Raw genomic sequence first — 18,605 nt, 5'->3', positions numbered from 1 at the left:
TTGTGATGGTCTGGCTTGGTTGACATCTGCGAAAGGGTAGGCCTGGGTTTGACTGGCATGCCTGAGCCCACCATAGGAACTCCTGTTTTAAGCATGGAATTAGTGGGATTTCTGTTTCTAGACTGTGTCTGTGTTGGGACCATAAATTCTTTAGGTACCACTGTAGTTTCCTCATATGTAGTCTGGCAAATGGGACCAAGATTATGCATGATGCCATGAAGCCCAAGGCCTGCAGAAATTTTCTTGCTGTTAACTCGTTCAGTTTTGTTAGTGCCAAGAAGTAAAGAGGAAGTTCTTTTGTTTTTCTGTAGTCAGGAATGCCATTTGTTGTACTGTGTCCAATTCCGCGCCCAAGAATGTCCTTGTTTGGGATGGTATCAGCCTTGACTTTTGTAAATTGACTGTGTATCCCAGTCCTTGTAGCAAGTAAATGACCCTTTGTAAATCTGTTGTCAGCTTGCTTTTGTTGTCCCTTGTAGTAGGCAGTCGTCCAGGTATGGGTAAATCTGAATTCCTGTAGTCTGCAATGGGCGATTACTGATGCCAGGCATTTTGTGAATACTCTGGGCAGTAGATAAGCCAAAGGGCAATGCTGAGAATTGATAGTGCTCTGATCCTGCAAGAAATCTGAGGTATCTTCTGCAGATTGGTCGAATGGGGACGTGCAGGTATGCCTTCTTGAGATCTAGAGTTACCAGCCAAGACTCCTTGCCCAGCATGGGAAGAAGTTGCGGTAGGGTCAGCATTTTGAATTTTGGGACAATGATGTATGTATTTAAGGTGGACAGGTCGAGAATTGGTCTCCAACTTTTTTCCTTTCTTGGAACTAGGAATAGTCTGGAATAGAACCCCTTTCCTTGTTCTGCTGTTGGCACTCTTTCCACAGCTCTCATGTTTGCTAACTCCATTATCTGGCGTAGAGCCTCTGTTTTTTGATTTGGAGGTAGATTTGGCATTCCTCTTTTGACTGGTAAAGTGTGGAAGTGAAACCGGTAACCTTGATCTATGGTTTGTAAAATCCACTTGTCTTTTGTTATGTAGTGCCAGTTCTTTGAAAATAAGGTTAACTTTCCGCCTAGAGGAGCTGCTATTTGTTCCCTGGTAGGTGGAGTTAGGAGTAAGTCACTGTGGTTGTGCTGATGTAGTGGCAGTGGCTGCGTCTGTGCCTCTGTTGTTACCTTGCCACTGTCGTCCTCTGTAGGCACCTCCTCTAGATTGGTTTCTGCCTCTGGAACGTCTATTCCTGCCCCTTTGAAATTTTGTGGAGTCAGGAAAGGACCAATTTTTGGCAGGCCAGTTCCTGCTAAACCTTGGGGGTTGAACCTGCAAGAAATCTTTAACAGTTTGAACAGATTTTGCCTTTTCTTCCATTTTCTTCATAACCTGCTGGGCAGGTGTACCAAACAAACTTGTCTTGTCCATAGGAGCATCTAGCAACTTAGCTTTAACATGATCCGGTAAAGCTTGTTCCTTTAGCCATGCATGCCTTCTTATCACTGTGCCTGTCATGGCTGATCTAAATGAAGCCTCCAGTGCATCATAGCCACATTTTAAGGAATGGTTGCTAACCTGTTGTATGTTATTTACCATCTCTAATACATATTTCTTATCAAAAGATTCATCAGTGGTTAGTTTTTAGTTAACTGATCAAGCATAAACTCTTGGTATTGTATCATGTGAAACTGACAGTTTAAAGCTCTAGCTGAGAGAGTAGCTGAAGTGTAGACCTTTTACCCCATCTGTCTAATGACCTTGCTTCCCTTTCAGAAGGAATAGGGTTTTAGCTGTGGTCGCGCTACTGCCTTGGGACCCTGGGATATAGTTTCTGGGTCTGCAAGTGGGGCCTTGTAAAGGTGGTGATGAGTATCTGGCACCCTGTAAAATCTGTCTGGTTTGGCAGGGGCTGGGGTAAAGAATCTGGAGCGGAGCAAACATCATTGAAAGCATCATCCACCACAGAGAGAACGGGAGGTATAGCTAAGGGCCTGTGCTGTGGGAGGTGCAGAAAGGTCCTAAGTCTTTTTCTGGAGTCTGAAAAATCCTGTTGCTGCCATTGGAACTGTTCTCGCATGGCATGCAAGGTTTCCCCAAAGGAGAATTCTTCTGGTGGGAAGCAGCTGGAATGGATTCTTCAGCATCAGAATCTTCAAAATTGGAGAAGGGAGCCTCTGGCTGGTCAGTAATGTCTGATTCATCAGCAGAATCATCAGAAGACACTGGCTCGGCGCTCAGCCCTAGGTCTCTTCTCTGGGGCTGAGAGGCCCTGTCTGGGTGAGATTGAGTTCCTCTAATTAAAGAAATTAAATCTTCTGCCAAAGAAAGCATTTGAGAACTAGAAGAGGGCCTGGGTGTCGAGGGTTTAACAGACACTGATTTAGTAGTCTTGGGTGCTTTAGCCCTAGGGAAGGCCTTAATGGACATGGCTGCTGGAGGCCTAGCAGCACCACGTGCTGGGGTAGAGACATCCAAGGGAAGGTGTCTGATTAGTCAACCACCGTAGTGGGTAAAATTTCTGAGGTCGAATCAAGAGTTGTAGCAGGGGCCTCAGTGGTAAGAATAGGTTCAGCTGTACTTTGATCAGTTTTCTCGGTTTCGCCGAAACCGAGACACTCGCTGTTTGCTTTACCGTGGTTTCGGCCGAAACCGCGGACCGCGAGTGTCGGTCTTTATCTTTGCGTTTTTTGGAAGATTGGGTAGTCGGAGCATCCGGCGTCATAATGTACGCAAAATCAGTACCGAAAAACTGTTCTGCAAACTCCGACCGACGCCTAAGCGTTCGCCGGTTGGAGGAGGCACAGGCCGAACAGGCTGCTACGTCGTGGGCTGGGCCTAAACAAGGCAGACAGTAAGAGTGGAAATCTTTATGAGGTATTTGTTTCCCACAGGTTAAACAATTGTTAACTTTTTCTGACATCGGCTGAGGCAAGAAAGTGTCCCCAACGGGTACTTAGCTTTAGAAGTCTTGAGTAGTATTCGGTAGAAGTAATCTCTGGATCCGACCGACCGGCACTTGCGAACAGCTTCTGCTTGGCGCCACGCGCAAGAAAGACTGAGGAAAATGGCGTCGGCTGATGCTTTTATACCCGAAGACCAACAGAGATGACGTCGGGTGGAGTGCGACATCAGCCGAAGCCGGACCCGGACTTTGGAATCCGGCCGACTGCAGGGCTGCCTGACGACAGGACAACCCACTTGTTATGACTGCAGATGCATCCATGAAGGACATCCATATTTGTTGAGGCCAGAAAAAGGCAATGAGGACTACCCTGGTCTTGCACATTCTCACTTCCTGTATGAACTTACTCATTAGTGGCAAAGGAGGAAAGCATAGAGGAGACCTGGGGGCCAATTATGTGACTAGAGCATTCCTTATAGATTGTCCCCATGGAGGAATCAGGGCAAAGTAACTGAAGAAGCTGAGTGGCAATGATATGCACGGAGAGAATCCTGGAGTCAGGAAGTTGGGCAATCTGCAAGCTTGTGTCCAGGTAGCATCCAATAAATTCTATCTGCCGAGTCTGTGTAAGATGACTTAGTGAGACTGACCGTGATGCCTAGGTCTTGCAACAGTTGGAGCAGAGGGTCTCAATGGTTCATTAAAATGTTGCTGGAAATAAACAGGAGCCAATTACAGAGGTACAGGAAGACATGGTTCCCTCACAGGTGGAGAAGTGCTGCTACCACTGCCATTCCTTTGGTAAAAACACACTGGGGGCTGTGGTGAGACAACTGCAGGGGTCTGAACTGATAATTGGCTCCAAGACAGCAACTAAGAAACATCTTTGAACGCTTGTGTATCTTGATACGGTAGTGTCCTTAATATGCATGGAGCACACCCGATGGTCCTTCCTCAACAAAAGAAAAAGGGACTGAAGTGTTATCACCCAGAACTTTGTGTTGCATATTGATTCAGGTGGTGCAGACACAGAATGGGCATGTGATACATTGTTTTCTTTGGTACTAAAAAGAACTATGAATAGACTCTGGATTCTAGTTTATCTTCAGGGATCGTCTGGATCACTCCAGCAGCCTGGAGATCCCTGCTGCTGCAATTTCCCATTGACTGGGTGGAACACTGGGAAGTTTAATCTTTTTGGTGGAAGGAAGGCAAAATGGTATAGAACAGCCTCTGGAAATTATGCTCAACACCCAGGAATCTGTAGTTATGTTTTGCTAGGATTATGAGTGCAAGGCCAAGTGTCCCACGACTGACTCCAGCATGCAACAGTCAGGCAAATCTTCAGGGATGCTGAAAGGGCTTTTTGGTAAAGGGGCCATGAAAGCTCTTGTTTTACAATCTGTCTCTGCCTCTCGAGCAATGTCCATTATTGAAATCTCCTCCTCTGCCAGGAGGGGCTGTCATCAGGAGTGTCCTGGTAAGAGATCTATTGACTTCCAGAAAATCTTTTCCATACCTCTGATTCCTAGAGTAGGATCTCTGGTAAGTGAAGAAATGAATTTCAACCACACAGTAAATCTTACCATCCTGCTGACTCCTATACAGTGTGTCCAACTTTAGGGCCAAACGTAGACCTGTTGAATGGAGCATGAATGAAAACCTTTCTAAAGCTTTCTGCAAAAAATCAGAGATACATCCAGGCGTGTCAGCAGGTGGTAATGTCATTGCCTGCTGCTCTGACCATGCCATCAGCTACACTAAAAAGTAGTCACCTGGCTACATCGGAAGTAGACTGTATGGTAGAAAGCTGGGATTCCACAATCTCCTGGGCATCTGCAGGCAAAATACCAAACAAGTTTCCATGAAATCTTGTGACATGGGCTAAATAATCAAGGGCTCAAAGCAAGAAAGTTGCCGAAATGTACATCCATTTCCTAAAGCTGTCTGTGGCCCTAGACTCCCTGTTAGGGGGATAGACTGAGGAGCTTTCTTCAAATGGCGCTTTCTTTGTGGCCACCTCTACTACCATGGCATCCATCAGTGGACCTTTCTCTAATGTTTGCAGTCTGCTGGTGCTTGTAAAATTTTATCCAATTTCTTAGGGGTAAGCTCCACCACATCAGGGTCATTCCACGTCCACTGAGCCATCAATTCACTGAGTGGATCAACAGAGAGGGGGCATCACCCAGGACAAACATGAGAGGACTCCAAAGGCTTCCAGGAATATGGACTTGTCCGGAGGAGGAGTATCTGTGGACCATCCACCTCTCGTTTTGTCAATTCAAAGATTTCAACAAAGGTGACATCCTCAGAGGGGGATCTAGGGGAACCTTCACCTTCATCCAACTCCGTGTGATCAGTGATGGATGCTTCCACTTGCACATCTCCTTTCTATGAACCAATTCAGGGGGAGGGTCAGAAGGTTTTAAAATCAGACTGGGAGCTAATGACGCAAGCAGACTGAAATCTGTGGAGCCGACTGTCCCTGTCAAACAGATTCATAGGTAAATACTAGGCTATTAGTCTGCAGACTATTACAAATCTAGTCAATAACTAGAGGTCAGAATTGAACCCTGTACCTTCAATCTGCAAGGTAAAGACCAACTTTTATGCCAACCCCCTGCAAACAGGAAGGTGGGAAGTAGAAGTATGCCCTAGTCAGGGTTCGAATGGAGCCAAACTGGAGGGAAGTGTCTCATCACTCAGCCTCGAAAGGGCTCACTCAAAACCCTCGAAGGCTACAAACACTATAGGTCCCATCAGAATCCTCATAACCCCAACAGGAGAGAAGCCTCAGAAAGTACAGTTGTGTACACTTACCATAAATGTAGATGTTAGATTGTATTCACTGTCGCAGTCATTGCATTTGGGTAATCTGCTGGCAGGTTGCCCTCAGTCGGCCTAAATAACAAAGTCTTGGGTCCAGCGTCGGTTGCAGTCTCCTCTTCCGTGGCGTCAGGGGCATAAAACATGCAGCTGACACCATTTTAATCATTTTTTCTTGCCCCGGATGTCAGGTGCCCCCCCAAATGGGGAGCAAAATTATATGTATAAACATTTAAAATATAAATGCACCAAAATTTGCCTTCACCTAAAAGCAAATACACCACAAAGGCTTTTGAGTATAGTGAAGGAAAGAAAAGGTATAGAAAAGGGGGCTGGGCATGTGAGTAACCCGGACTGCAACAGTGAATACTCCAACATCTACATTTATGGTAAGTGTACACAACTGTACTGTGTTCTTCATCTTTCACTGTTGGTCATTATATTTGGGTAGAATCCCAAAGCTATGGATAGGAGGATAGAACTAAACAGCATTAGGAGCAGCTATAAGGCCCTGCAGGACTGCAGTGGTAAAGCCTGCCCTGGATTTAGAGAACAGAGGTAAATAATGCTTTGTGAACGTATGAACTGAGCTCCAAGTAGCAGCTTCTAGAATGGTCTCTGGTAGGTACCCCTCTGAGAAAAGCTGCTGAAGTAGAGGCAGCCCTGGTGGAAGGGGATCTGATCCCCTTGGGCACAGGTTTACCACGGTGCAAGTAGCAAAAACTAATGCAATGGCTTATCCATTTAGAAATAAATAGTCTGCTTCGATATAGTCTTCCCCTCTAATCCTGCAGCAAATGCTAAAAGTAGTTGCTCAGACTTTTAGAGATTTTGTCCTGTTTAAGTAGAATCTTAGTTGTCTGTGTACATCCAATGAATGCAGAATCTGCTCCCCCTTGTTCTGCAGATTTCGGAAAAACGTTGGCAGGCTAATGGTCTGGTTGAGAGCCAGACTGGATATCACCTTAGGCATAAAACAAGGATTGGTCCTGAGGGCCACCCTGTCCGGGTAAAAAAATAATGAAAGGCCCCACTGCCATGAGAGCCTGTAGTTCTGAAACCCTTCTAGCTGAAGTGATTGCCAAAAGAAAAGCGGTCTTCCAAGAAAGAAATTTTATATCAGCAGTAGCTGCTGGTTCAAAAGGAGGCAGGGTGAGTTTTTCTAGCACAAAATTGAGTCCCATGCAGGAGTTGGCGTGCTCCTGGGAGGCCTTACATTTTTGGCTCCTCTGAGATACTGTTTTAGTAGTGGATGAGAAAAGAAGGGAGGCTCTGTGTTGTAATGAGCCGAGATGGCAGAGGCATGGATTTTTATTGAAGAAAAGAATAGGCCCTTGTCAAGCATCTCAGTTAAGTATTGTAAAATCTTAGGAATATTGGGCTTTGCTGTGTCTATTCCTTGTGCTTGGTTCCAAGCACAGAATCTCTTCCATTTGTCAGCATAAGATTTTCTAGTACTAGGTCTTCTGACTTCCAAAATGACATCCATCACAGGTTTACTGAGAGATGTGGTTTGAATTAGTTGATTATCCATGCTGCAAGTTTCATAGTTTGGAGCAGTGTGCAGAATTTGATAGTTCTGCTGAGACAATAGAGGAGGTGTTGAGTCAAGTACCACGGAGGAAGGCGAGACATATTCCTTAGAAGCGGGTACCAGTGTTGGCGAGGCCAGTCCGGAGCATTCAGAATAATTTTTGTTTTTTCCTGTCTGACTTTTAGTAAGACCTTGGAGAGTAGAGGCAGAGGGGGAAATGCATAGACTGATAGCTGAAGGACAGAGCATCCACTTTCCATGCTTTTTTTGTGATGAGTTCTTGTGTAGAATACGTCCAACTGATAGATCTACTTGCCTCTCCCCAAAACTATGTCTGGGCTTCCCCACTTCTGTGTTAACATGCTGAAGATTTGTGGATCCAGTTTCCATTCGTGTGGGTCCATAAGATTTCTGCTTAGTTCGTCTGCCACAGTATTTTGCTTTCCTGGCAGGAATTGAGCTTGAAGATGTATTTGGCAAGTCAAGCCTGTGTTCCAGAAGGCCATGGCTAGTCTGCAAAGGGGGTATGAATGGGTACCCCCTGCTTGTTATTGTACCACATTACTGTGGTGTTGTCCGTCTTTATCAGTAGTTGTCCTGGATGAAGCAAGTCCTTGAAGGCTGTCGGAGCATTCTGAACAGCTAGCATTTCTTTCTGGTTGATATGTAGATGCATTTGATTTGGGCTCCATTGGCCCTGAATGCATCTCCCTGCCAGGTGGGCCGCCCCAGGCATAGTCTGATGCGTCTGTAGTTAGGGTTTGGGTGGCAGAGGGTAGAGTGAATGACAGTCCCTTGTTTTGGTGACATGTCTCTACCCACCAAAGAAACTCCTGCTGAAGGCAGGGAATGAGAGGAATCATTGTTTCCAGGCTGTGACAATGTTGACTCCATAAGCTTTTTAGGTACCATTGAAGTTTCCTCATATGCAGTCTTGCATATGGAATCAGTAGAATGCAGGATGCCATGAACCCCAAAGCCTGCAGAATTTGTCTTGCAGATAACTGGGTTTTTGTTGCCATTTGTCTGAAGTATATTGTCGATTGCATTTGTTTGTCTGGCATGAGGTAAGCCAACTGGGCAGTTGTATTCAAGCTTTCACAGTCAAAATAGCAAACATCTAATTCAAGCTTTCACAGTCAAAATAGCAAACACATCTAATTCAAGTTCTAAGCAGTCCAATACACTTTTATACGCCAAAAAAAAAATTTAATAAGAAGCAAAGCTTTCGGGTTAACCACCCTTCATCAAGTACATTACATTACAGTTGTATTCAAGCTTTCACCCAGGAATGTAATTATTTGAGAGGGTACCAGTTGTGATTTTTTTTCGTTTATGCTGTACCCTAGGCATGCTAGAAACCTTTTTACAAACGCCAGATGTTGAAGAGTGTCCTTGTCCTCTGCCTGAATGAGGCAATCGTCAGAGTAAGGATAAATTTGAATGTTTGTCTGCAGAATGCAATTACTGGTGCCAGGCACTTTGTAAAGACCCTGGGCGCAGTAGATAAGCCAAAGGGCAGTGCAGAGAATTGGTAATGCAAAAGTCCTGCTTTGAAATGGAGATATCTTCAAGATTCCCTTATTGGGATATGCAGGTTTGCCTCTTAAGTCTTTACCAACCAGTCATCACGGAAGAGGAGACAGCAACCGACGCAGGACCCAAGACTATGTTATTCAGGCTGACTGACGGCAACCTGCCAGCATATTACCCAAATGTAATGACTGCAACAGTGAAACATGAAGAACATCTGAAAGGTCCTGACCACAAGACCAACCTCAGTGCCAAGCTGTTGAAAGACAAGATGCTGAGAGTAACATACGGACCTCACAACTTTGATATCAACCCTTCCCTGGAAAAATGGCACCAAAGCTTCAGCTCTGAGTCTCCTCCAGATCCGAACAACTCAGAGTGAGGAAGGGAACTGTCAAACTAATCTGTACTACTGGCTTCAGCAAAGGTACTCCAGGACAGATCAGATCTGAGATAGCTGGGTCCAAGGGACAGATTGGGCCTGGATAAGAAAAAGTGTGTGTGTGTGTGGGGGGGGTACATGGACCAGCACTCGGTACCTTCCCAGAGAATGGTACCATGAGAAACCAGAGCTGAATCTGTGTTCTGAGGAACTTCATCATCATGCTGACATCCTGTTCGGTCAAACTTCTAGATGACAGGGAAGACGATACCAGTGAAGAGGGCCTAAAGTACCTACTCTCCTGAAGGATCAGGGAGGGCAGTCTGGGACTCGCTGGGTCTAGGGAAAAGAGGGATCGAGGAGCTGTTGGATGGAGCCAAAGAACTGACAGTTCTGAATGTCTAGGAATCTTCGGATTCGAACCAGATACAAGTGTCCAATCTGGTAATCACTTGCAGAACCTGTCCAATTCAAATTTCTCTTTACTTGGATTTTTCTCTAACTTTATCCTGCTGTTTCTCCTTCTTGACTCCTTTGACTTTCTCCCTTTCCTTCTGCTTGGCCTTGGCTTTCTTGTTTTTCCCCAGGAGGGAAGGATCCTTCTGCTTGGGCTTAGCTTTCTTGCTTTTCCCAGGAGGGAAGGAAAAAAAATGGATGGTATTGCAGACCCTGTACAAGGGGGAAGAATGCCCTTAACTTTTCCCTCCTGGTCTGAAGAGCCCGGAACTTAAAGGGAGCAGCAGGCATGACACAGAGTGTGTCAAGATGAGCAACTCCCAAGCAACAAACACACAGACTGTGGGTCCTATGGAGGGGAGCTTGTGCTTGTACTCTACACACTTTTTAAACCCTTGCCCATCAGCCAGAATTTAAACAGTCGAGGGAAGAACTCTAGTATAACCACTGCTACTGCTACCAAGTACAACTATGAAAAGATCTATTTAAAAGCATAGCACATACTATAAACTAAATCTTATGCCAATACACCAACACTAAACAAGGCTATAATATTTATAAACAGTTTTCCAAGCACATTAAACAGTCCCATTCACATTAGTTCTAGTCCTACAATTCTAAGGCAAAAAGTCTTAAGTTAAACTAAATTAAACTAACCTGACTAAAGAGAAATCATTCTCTACGGAGAGAAGTTTAACAGTGAAGAAAAGCAAAAACTGCAATCAAATAATAGTGTTCTCAGGAGCCTTCTAAAACATGACTTAATACTTCAGGCAGCAAGTGAGATCTGGGGTAATGCAGTGGAGTTCATGGAATTGAAGGGCAAGGGAGGAGTAAGAGCCCTACAACCGAAAAGTTTCAGGATCAGTGCAGAGGTAGATCAGACAAATCCACTACTGAATCGGACAAAAACAGACAACAGTGGACACTTGGTTATAAGGGGGAATGGGCAGAAATGTGTACAGGAGACCTAAGGGCCAATTGTGAACTAAAGCATCCCTCAGTAAATGCCCACTCTTGGGGAATCAGGCTGAAGTATCTACTGCACTTGGCGTTCAGGTGGGAAGCAAAATTGTTGCATGGCTGGCACCAGTGATTGAAAATCAGTCATTATTAACTAGCTAGTCGAGGGACCACTCATGGAGGTAGAAGTTTAAACTTGTTCAGTCTGTCCACGAAGACACTGGAAGACACTGGAATGACACATTTATGGCCACAGGTGAGGCCAGGCATACAGACAAACCAGTAAAATAAGAGGCTCACTTTAAATCGCACACACCTTGCTTGACCTCCGCAGTTCAGTACAATGCCTGTGGCAATGTCATTGCTGCATTCACCCTGTGGTACTATCATTGCTGCATCCACACTGTGGTTATACCTCCCAATACCAAACCTGAACACTTGTGAATACCAAAGTTTCTTAAACTCTTCCACTTCAGCTTCTTCAGCTTCTTCTCCCTCTCCTGCACAGAATAACACACTCTTTTCTGGGAAGAGGACTATGAACTCAGATTTGGAGGTGTTGATTTTCATCATAACCACTATACACTCAGCAGGAAAACCTCTATAGATTCATATGTAGGTACTAGGCTATTGGCCCAAGGGCCTACGTAAGACTAGCCAACAAGGTTCCCTGGCTTACGCCACCCAAGAAAGTTATTTTCTTGTGCCACTGTCTAGCAGAGACACAGAAGTGATCCTCGGGATGTATTTCCTATTTCCCATCCACTCAAGATTTTTCTTGAAGAGTGCCAATGAAGAACTCTGCTTAACATAGATGGGTAGCCTGTTCCAGAGTATAGGAAGTCTCTGGAACAGGAATCTATCCCTCCAGCATGTCCTGTATATTGTGGTGACAATGTTTAGGTCCCTAGACCGTGTAGCTCGGAGGGATTGTGATTTCTTTAGGTGTAGCATGTCCAACAGCTCTGGGTTTGACATAGCTTTATATGTTAGACAGAGATCACCTCGGAGTAGGCTATATGCTACGGAGTAAAGATGGAGTTTTGAGACTTGTCAGTGTAGGGCATCCGTTTGAGGCCAATAATCCTCTTTGTGAGGTACTTCTGTGGCCTTTCCAGCTGCTGCAGATGTCTTGTGAGGTACATTCCAAAAGGGGCGCTGTACTCTATAATGGGTCTAATGAGTGTCAAGTAGAGGGGAACAAGGACCTCTTTTTCCTGGATGAGAACCTTTTATGATAAGGTGTGCCACATAGGACTTCCTGACTACTGTGGCAATGTGACTATCAAAGGACAGACTACCCTCCACCTGGGTCCCAAGGTCTCCTTATCACACATTCAGTGTTAAGTAGACTGCTGTCTATGTAGTAGTTCATGGGTACAGAGTTTTTACCAAAGGGGATGAAAATGCACTTTTTGGCACTGAGGTTGAAGCCATGGCTCTGACAACAGGCATCTGTCTCAGCGAGGCCCTTCTGTAGGATTTCCACATCATTTGGGGACTCTACTATGGTTCCTAGTTTGCAGTCATCTGCGAACTTCATTAGCCAGAGGCCTTGTGTGTTAGCCTGCACTTCAGAGAAGTATATACCAAGCAGGACAGGTCCCCTGTGGTACTCCACTTGTCACTGGTTTGAGGTCAGATTTGGAGTGTGCAACTTTTACAGTGTGGGTTCCGTCAGTGAGCCAGTTGGCAACCCATCTTGTGGTGTAGGGATTTATACCTAGTTTAGTGAGTTTAGCTAGAATTCCAGAATAGGTGATGGTGTCGAAAGCCTTGGCGAGGTCAAGATAGGCTGTGTGAACCACCTTATCCTCAACTACGGCTTTGGTGACTGCCCCAAAGTCGATCAGGTTCAGGAGGCATGATCTGCCTTTCACAAACCTGAACTGGGTGGGATCCAGAGTTTGGAGGTTACCAATGTCTTTGTTTATGAGTTCCATGGCCTTGCAGACCAGGCTTGTCAGGCTAATAGGGCGACAGTTCCCGGGATCAATGGTGGCTCCCCCTTTGTGGAGTGGGATAACTGTTGTTGTACGCCATTCAGTGGGCACAAAGCCTGATGTGAGGCTATGACTGAATATGGTGCTTAGGGGGGGAGCCAGTTCATTCTGAAGTTCATGTAAAATGCAGCCCGATCCAGATCACAATCACATAGGCTAAGAGAATAAAATCTGAAAAACAGCAAGAATACAATCCTAATTTCCTAAAAGGATGTTTTCCAGACTTCTGCTGTGTACTGATATCCCTGCCATGAAAACTACCAAAAGAAAGGCAGACAAGACAAAACATTTGCAAAGTCCTAGGCTCAGACTGGACATGCACGGCTTAACACTGAAAATGGTGACAAACCCAGCTCCTCAAACACAGGATTTCAGACTAATTTAAACATCAGTTACCAGCTAATAAAATTAAGCACTTAAATACTTACTTCCCTACTCCAGGGAACATGCTGCTTCTATGCACACAACAAATGACCTACACAAACTGTAATGCAAGTTAAACAATGGATCAGCAGCAACAAAGAAATCTATACTTTTACTTATCAGACACTGCTAATAAGAACTACCATTACTAATACACTCAGTGGTACTTGTGGTGGGGTTGTTGTGGCACAAAAGTAAAAAAAAGTTACAGGTCAAACATATACGGCCTGCAATACAGAAAAGTGCCAACAAATGTCAGCTGTGATCAAATGAATGGAAATTTTTTCACAATAAGTTCATAGGTATATACTAGGCCAATGACCAGCAGGGCCTTAAGACTAGCCATGTAATCCAACCCAATTTTGTCCCTATGTATCATGGGCATTTATTAAGAAGTGGTAAGTTAAGAAGTTTCTAGAGGTTATTGGGGGTATGTTAGGTTGGGGATTACTGTGCCTCTGTACATCACAGACATGGGGGCAAGGCCCCGGGTGAATTTCCAATCTCCCATCCATTGGTTAAGTTTATGCTTAAACAGGGTTACGGATGTACTCTACTTCACATGGATGGGGAGCTTACTCTAGAGCATGGGGATCCTCAGAGACACATCTGTCTAGCCAACATGTCTTATTCATATCACAAGGAAGATTCAGATCCTTGGATCTAATGGTTTTGATGCTGTTCATATTGTGGATATACAAAAGTTTCAAAGTTGGATCTGAAGAGGCCTCACATGCCAGGCACAGACTGCCTCTCAGTAACCCGTAGGAGACAGTGGACAGATAGGACTTTAATGCAATCCTTGGAGGACAGTGTTTATACCCTGTAGTCTCCTGGTAAGGAACCTTTTTTGGAAATACAGCTGTTGCATATACCTGGTCAGGAACATGCCAAAGCTGGCACTATATTCAATGATGAGTCTAACAAGGGCTAAATAAAATGTCAGACTCTTGGACCTGGATGCCATGCCCTTACTTATAAGTTGGGTGACAAAGAAGGGATTATCTTACTACCTTAGCCATATGTGGGTCAAAGGCTAGATTACTGTCAACATACATTCAATTGGCATCCTACCTTAAGTACAAAAAAATTGAAAGGGGACTACCCACTGCAGGTGTTTGTAGCACTTGTTAGCACTTGAAAGGAGCTCCTTTATTCAGCACAGCTGGAGAAAATTATATGTCGAATACAATACAGGATAGGATAATGCCTGTAAAAAGGAGGAGGATTTTAGCAGGTTGGTCATGATACCCACTGGTTGTTTGTTACCTTGGCAGATCAAGGAAAGCCATCCTACCATTTGGGCTGCTTACTTTGAACAATATAAACTGAAGTCAAAGCCCTTGTAAAAGGCAATACTCTAGCGTAAACAAGTGGCATACTTCTCAAAAACGTTCTAAGATAACCAGTATATGCTTCATAAAATATAAAAAATATAAGACACTAAATGATATTTGTGTACTTACCAGCAGTGATCAAAGACATTCCAGCATCCAAACTGTCCAGCTGAGAGCTACTTTCTGAACTTCATTGGCAAGTAGGTCCTAAAAAAAACAAACATGAATGACTCACGAGTCTGCATAATTCTGATAAACAAAAATTCTTTAAAAAAGAAAGACAACTTCATTGTGCATATCCTGTCGGATCACAAAAGCAACGTCATTATCTTGCAAAAACATTTGCGTTTGTCAATGCATGATGACTTCTAATTTAAATGGCATTCCACATCAGTTAACTGAAAACCCCCTAAGCCCTTCAAGACCCAATTAAGTCCGAGTGCTGTGTTACAAGTAACTACATTTCATGGTTCTTGGTATCCTGGAATAAGTAAAAACGAGTTAAATTTTATGACGTTATTTCAGTAATACTTTTTTTCTGTTAGTGGAGGCGACACCCATATCACAAAAATGGCACTGTATTATGTACATTATAAACAAATATCTAAGTGACATCTGCCCTCAAATTAAAATCTCATGCATACTATATAGAGCTCCTTGGTACATAGTGACAAAAGTTTGCCGTCACAGTACAATGACATTTGTCTTTGTGTAGTACTGTGAGGGAATCTTGAAGCAAGACCTGCAGACACTCTAGATAGGTCTTGAAGGCTGGCAAACTCGCATCAACTCACCACTGTGTGACTTGCTTAACTCCAGAAAATCTTTAGAGCGCTAATCTCACACCTTTTCGACCAAATTTACTGCCACATCATGCTAGGACAGAGGAAAACATACTTTAAGTATTAAGCATTGGATGTAGTTTTCTTCCATACTGTTTAAAAATCAAGTTATTAAGCATTAAAACAATTGCTGGCTTCTATCTCTAATATTTCCCACCCGAGTCATAATGCAGAGATTCGAACTCAGCTGTTATTAGAATAGCCTGCATGTTGCAAAGGAGAATCAGGTATGGAATATATAGACCCCATTCTTGTAGCACAAGCAAGTTTGTATGCTGTACAGAGTAGAAGGGATTTTTGTAGTCCATCTATATAATCTGGACAATCTGCTCTGCTGGAGTTAAACAAATGGAGTACTGTAAATACCTTCCCTGTAAAAAGCTCTGTGCCATTGATAAAGGGTTAGCATAGTGAATGGGCCAGGGGCATATAGAAAATAAAAATAAAAAAGATGCATATCTAAATCTATATACCAGTGGTGTGACTTAACTCTACACTGCTGTTAAATCAGCGAGTGAAGGAGTGGAGGTATGTGCGACTTGCTGACTGAGGGGAGTGGATATCTGTGTGGCCTGAACAGGATGAAGAGGTGTGGTGTCAGACAGCATCATGACTGCAATTAAGTGCTATGACAGTTGTCATTCATTTATATCTTGTCTGCTACGACAGATTACTATAACTGATTAATACAAGCCTTGGCAACAGTTAAACAATACACAGCACCAACATGCTATTCTAGCAACAGTGATCTACATAAACATATTTCTTCATACATTACTCACCTGCCTTGAGCAAATAAACACCAAATAGTAGCACTACTGAGGAGAGCAGGGCAGTGGAGACAACAATGCACTGAGGGTAGCTGTGCTGCAACAACGTTGTGTAATGAACGAGACTGCACTGGCAAATGTATCTGCATTAGTACACTAAAATACCACATGGCAGAGTTATGGAAAATGGAGCTATACTGCTGCAATGATGTAGCAGAGAGAGCTGCAAAAGGAAAGGAGGTCTGTATTACCATTCCAATGTGCAAGGACTGTGGCTGCAGGGAAAGGGAAGCTGTATTAATGCACACAGATGTCCTGGAAACAAAACTGCAGATGGAGGGTTGATTCGCATTAACATCCCAATGTGCCAAAGATGGAATATCCAAGTGTTGGGGGGGGGTCGTCACATGAACTGTGCATCACTGAAGACAGGACTGCAACAGGCAACAAGATAAAAATCTGCAAATGCTGGAGCTAGGAATTATATCAGCACTGGGGAAAGGCATGAATTGCAAGAGTTAGTGCTGTTACCTGTGCTAAGAAAAAAAAAAAAAAAAAGACACCACTTAGGAACAGTGTATACCTAATGACCTTTGCTATGTGCCCTTGCCAGGGATAGATTATGCCATTAAACACCAAGACTTACTCATAGTGTACTGTGTGGTACAGACGTTGGCAGATCGGTGCCATGTACGAAAACTGGACTCTTTGTGAAGTCCGGAATATAAATTTGGGAAGGGAGTAAAACATAGTAAATATAACATTCATGAACATTTATGCAGGATTTAAAGTCAGAAAAGCCTATATAGCAAATGATGATCAGACTACACCCAACTGCAATGTAATATGTGAAGCATCAAAATTATGCTCCAAAACCAGGACAAGCAAAGTTTCTTTCTGGTGTCAAAAAGTGCTTAAGATCAGGGTTCACAAAGGATTTACAACAGACACTACCAGCTGGCAAAGAACAGTGACATAGGGTAACCATTTTAAAAGCTGTTTGATGCTGCATACTTAGTGTGACAGAATGAAGTATGTCAACTTTCAAAAGCAGCTCATTCTTCAGAGGGATACTTTACTGCTTGCCGTGTCAGACAGCAGAAGTGTTTTATCTTCTTACAAATGCTTTGAAGTCCAGTAAAAAACAGTTTGTGCTCCTTCAGTTTTTCCCTTTTTTCTGTAACTGACAGAACATTGAGTAGATAAGCTCCATACACTACAGAAAGTTATGACAGTTTCCACAATCATGTTCTCAACATGGACTCCAAGATTCACCTCTTGACTGGCATCCATGTCTTAAACATACAAGTTTGTTATAGTCAGAGACCTGATTAGAATCTCCACATTCTTAAACATTTTTTGTGAAGTGTAAACAGCCCTTTAAAAATCTCAATGTTACTTCTAAGTTTGCCTTCAATGCATACATATTGCTGTTTTGAGGCCTTGACAAAAGTTTACAAAGGTGAATAATCAAAACTGGTGGTGCGCATTAAGGAAATAACCCCATAAACATGGTCTTCAGAGCTCAGAGTACTATAGGCAGAGGTACTGTGAAGCTTAAGGTCTGCATTAAATTTCCCAAGACAGAGAGCGTTACTGAAAGAACTTGACTTGCGTGCCATTTTCTTTTCCATCCAGTAACTAATTTCATACACGAGCTGAACAATTTTCCAACAGTAAAGTAGACCAAATGTGTTATCATGACTTGGAATTTAAATGGCATGAAGAGTTATTGTGGGCAAGCCCAAAAAGGAACAGGAGCAGGTGCCTCCCTATTATTTCATACTCCGTACAACCGTAAGAGTGTAATGAACAGCACAGTATCTTGTCTCTGGGTTGGCTGAAAGGCTATCAGTGGTTCTACGTGTCAGAGTTGATTTGAGAGTTTGAAGCCAACTAGTTAGATATTTCTTTCAGTTTGATGTGTTGTTCAGCCTGGGATGCAGCCCAATAAACTTGCATTTCAGATGCAGAAAATGGGATCTGGAGAGATCTAAAGTCAGCAATGATCTTATCTGGGACAGAATGAACAAGACAGTGGCTTAACTGCAGCCTAGTTGTGCCATCACTGCTATCCTTTTACAAGACATGAAACAAATAAAGAACATGGTCCACAGGCTAAGACTTCCGATTTTAAAAGTTAGAAATACCTTTCCCCTGTTTAGCTTGGTGCTGAAATCATTGAGGACAAAAGAAAAATATGTAGCTCAGAGCCTTCAGAAGTGTCCTTGCAGTCAAAAGTTTCTGTTATTATAAGACAGGTAGAACAACAAGTCCATCACCCACACCCTGGCCTGAGGTAATGCTACTATAGAGGATCAGTTAACCAAGATAACTCTTAGAAATCTTTTGGCATGCAAGAGAAGTTGAACCAAAACTTAGACAATGAGTGACACCCTGACTCTGGAAGCACCTAAGAATTTGTTCAACTGCAAGATTTGAGTACCGAAAAGAAATTACCCGAATCAGCCATCCAGAAAAATGACAAAGAATCAACATGAAATATCAAAAAATCTCAGATCAAATACTACAGCCAGGCACTTAGTAAACACATTTAGCAGAAGAAAACGGGCCAAATGGCAAAGTTGTTAACTGTCCAACAGTTGCTAGATTATTTTCCTGAAACCAACTTCAATG

At 43.5% G+C, this 18,605-nt stretch overlaps 1 long non-coding RNA gene across 3 annotated transcripts in view; it reads right to left on the bottom strand.

Annotated features, from left to right (window-relative positions):
• Window positions 1-18,605, bottom strand: part of LOC122801794 — a 100,795-nt gene that overhangs the window by 17,760 nt on the left and 64,430 nt on the right. For all 3 annotated transcript variants that reach the window (XR_006364804.1, XR_006364802.1, XR_006364803.1), the window contains 2 exons: window positions 15,151-15,232; window positions 14,486-14,563 (listed from right to left, as the gene is read on the bottom strand). This is a non-coding gene — a long non-coding RNA (uncharacterized LOC122801794). The remainder of the gene's footprint in view (window positions 1-14,485; window positions 14,564-15,150; window positions 15,233-18,605) is intronic.

This window comes from Protopterus annectens, chromosome 5.part0 (genome assembly GCF_019279795.1).
Source record: "Protopterus annectens isolate FY-2018-M chromosome 5.part0, PAN1.0, whole genome shotgun sequence".
NCBI lineage: Eukaryota > Metazoa > Chordata > Ceratodontiformes > Protopteridae > Protopterus > Protopterus annectens.
This window is presented reverse-complemented; position numbering and strand designations above follow the sequence as displayed.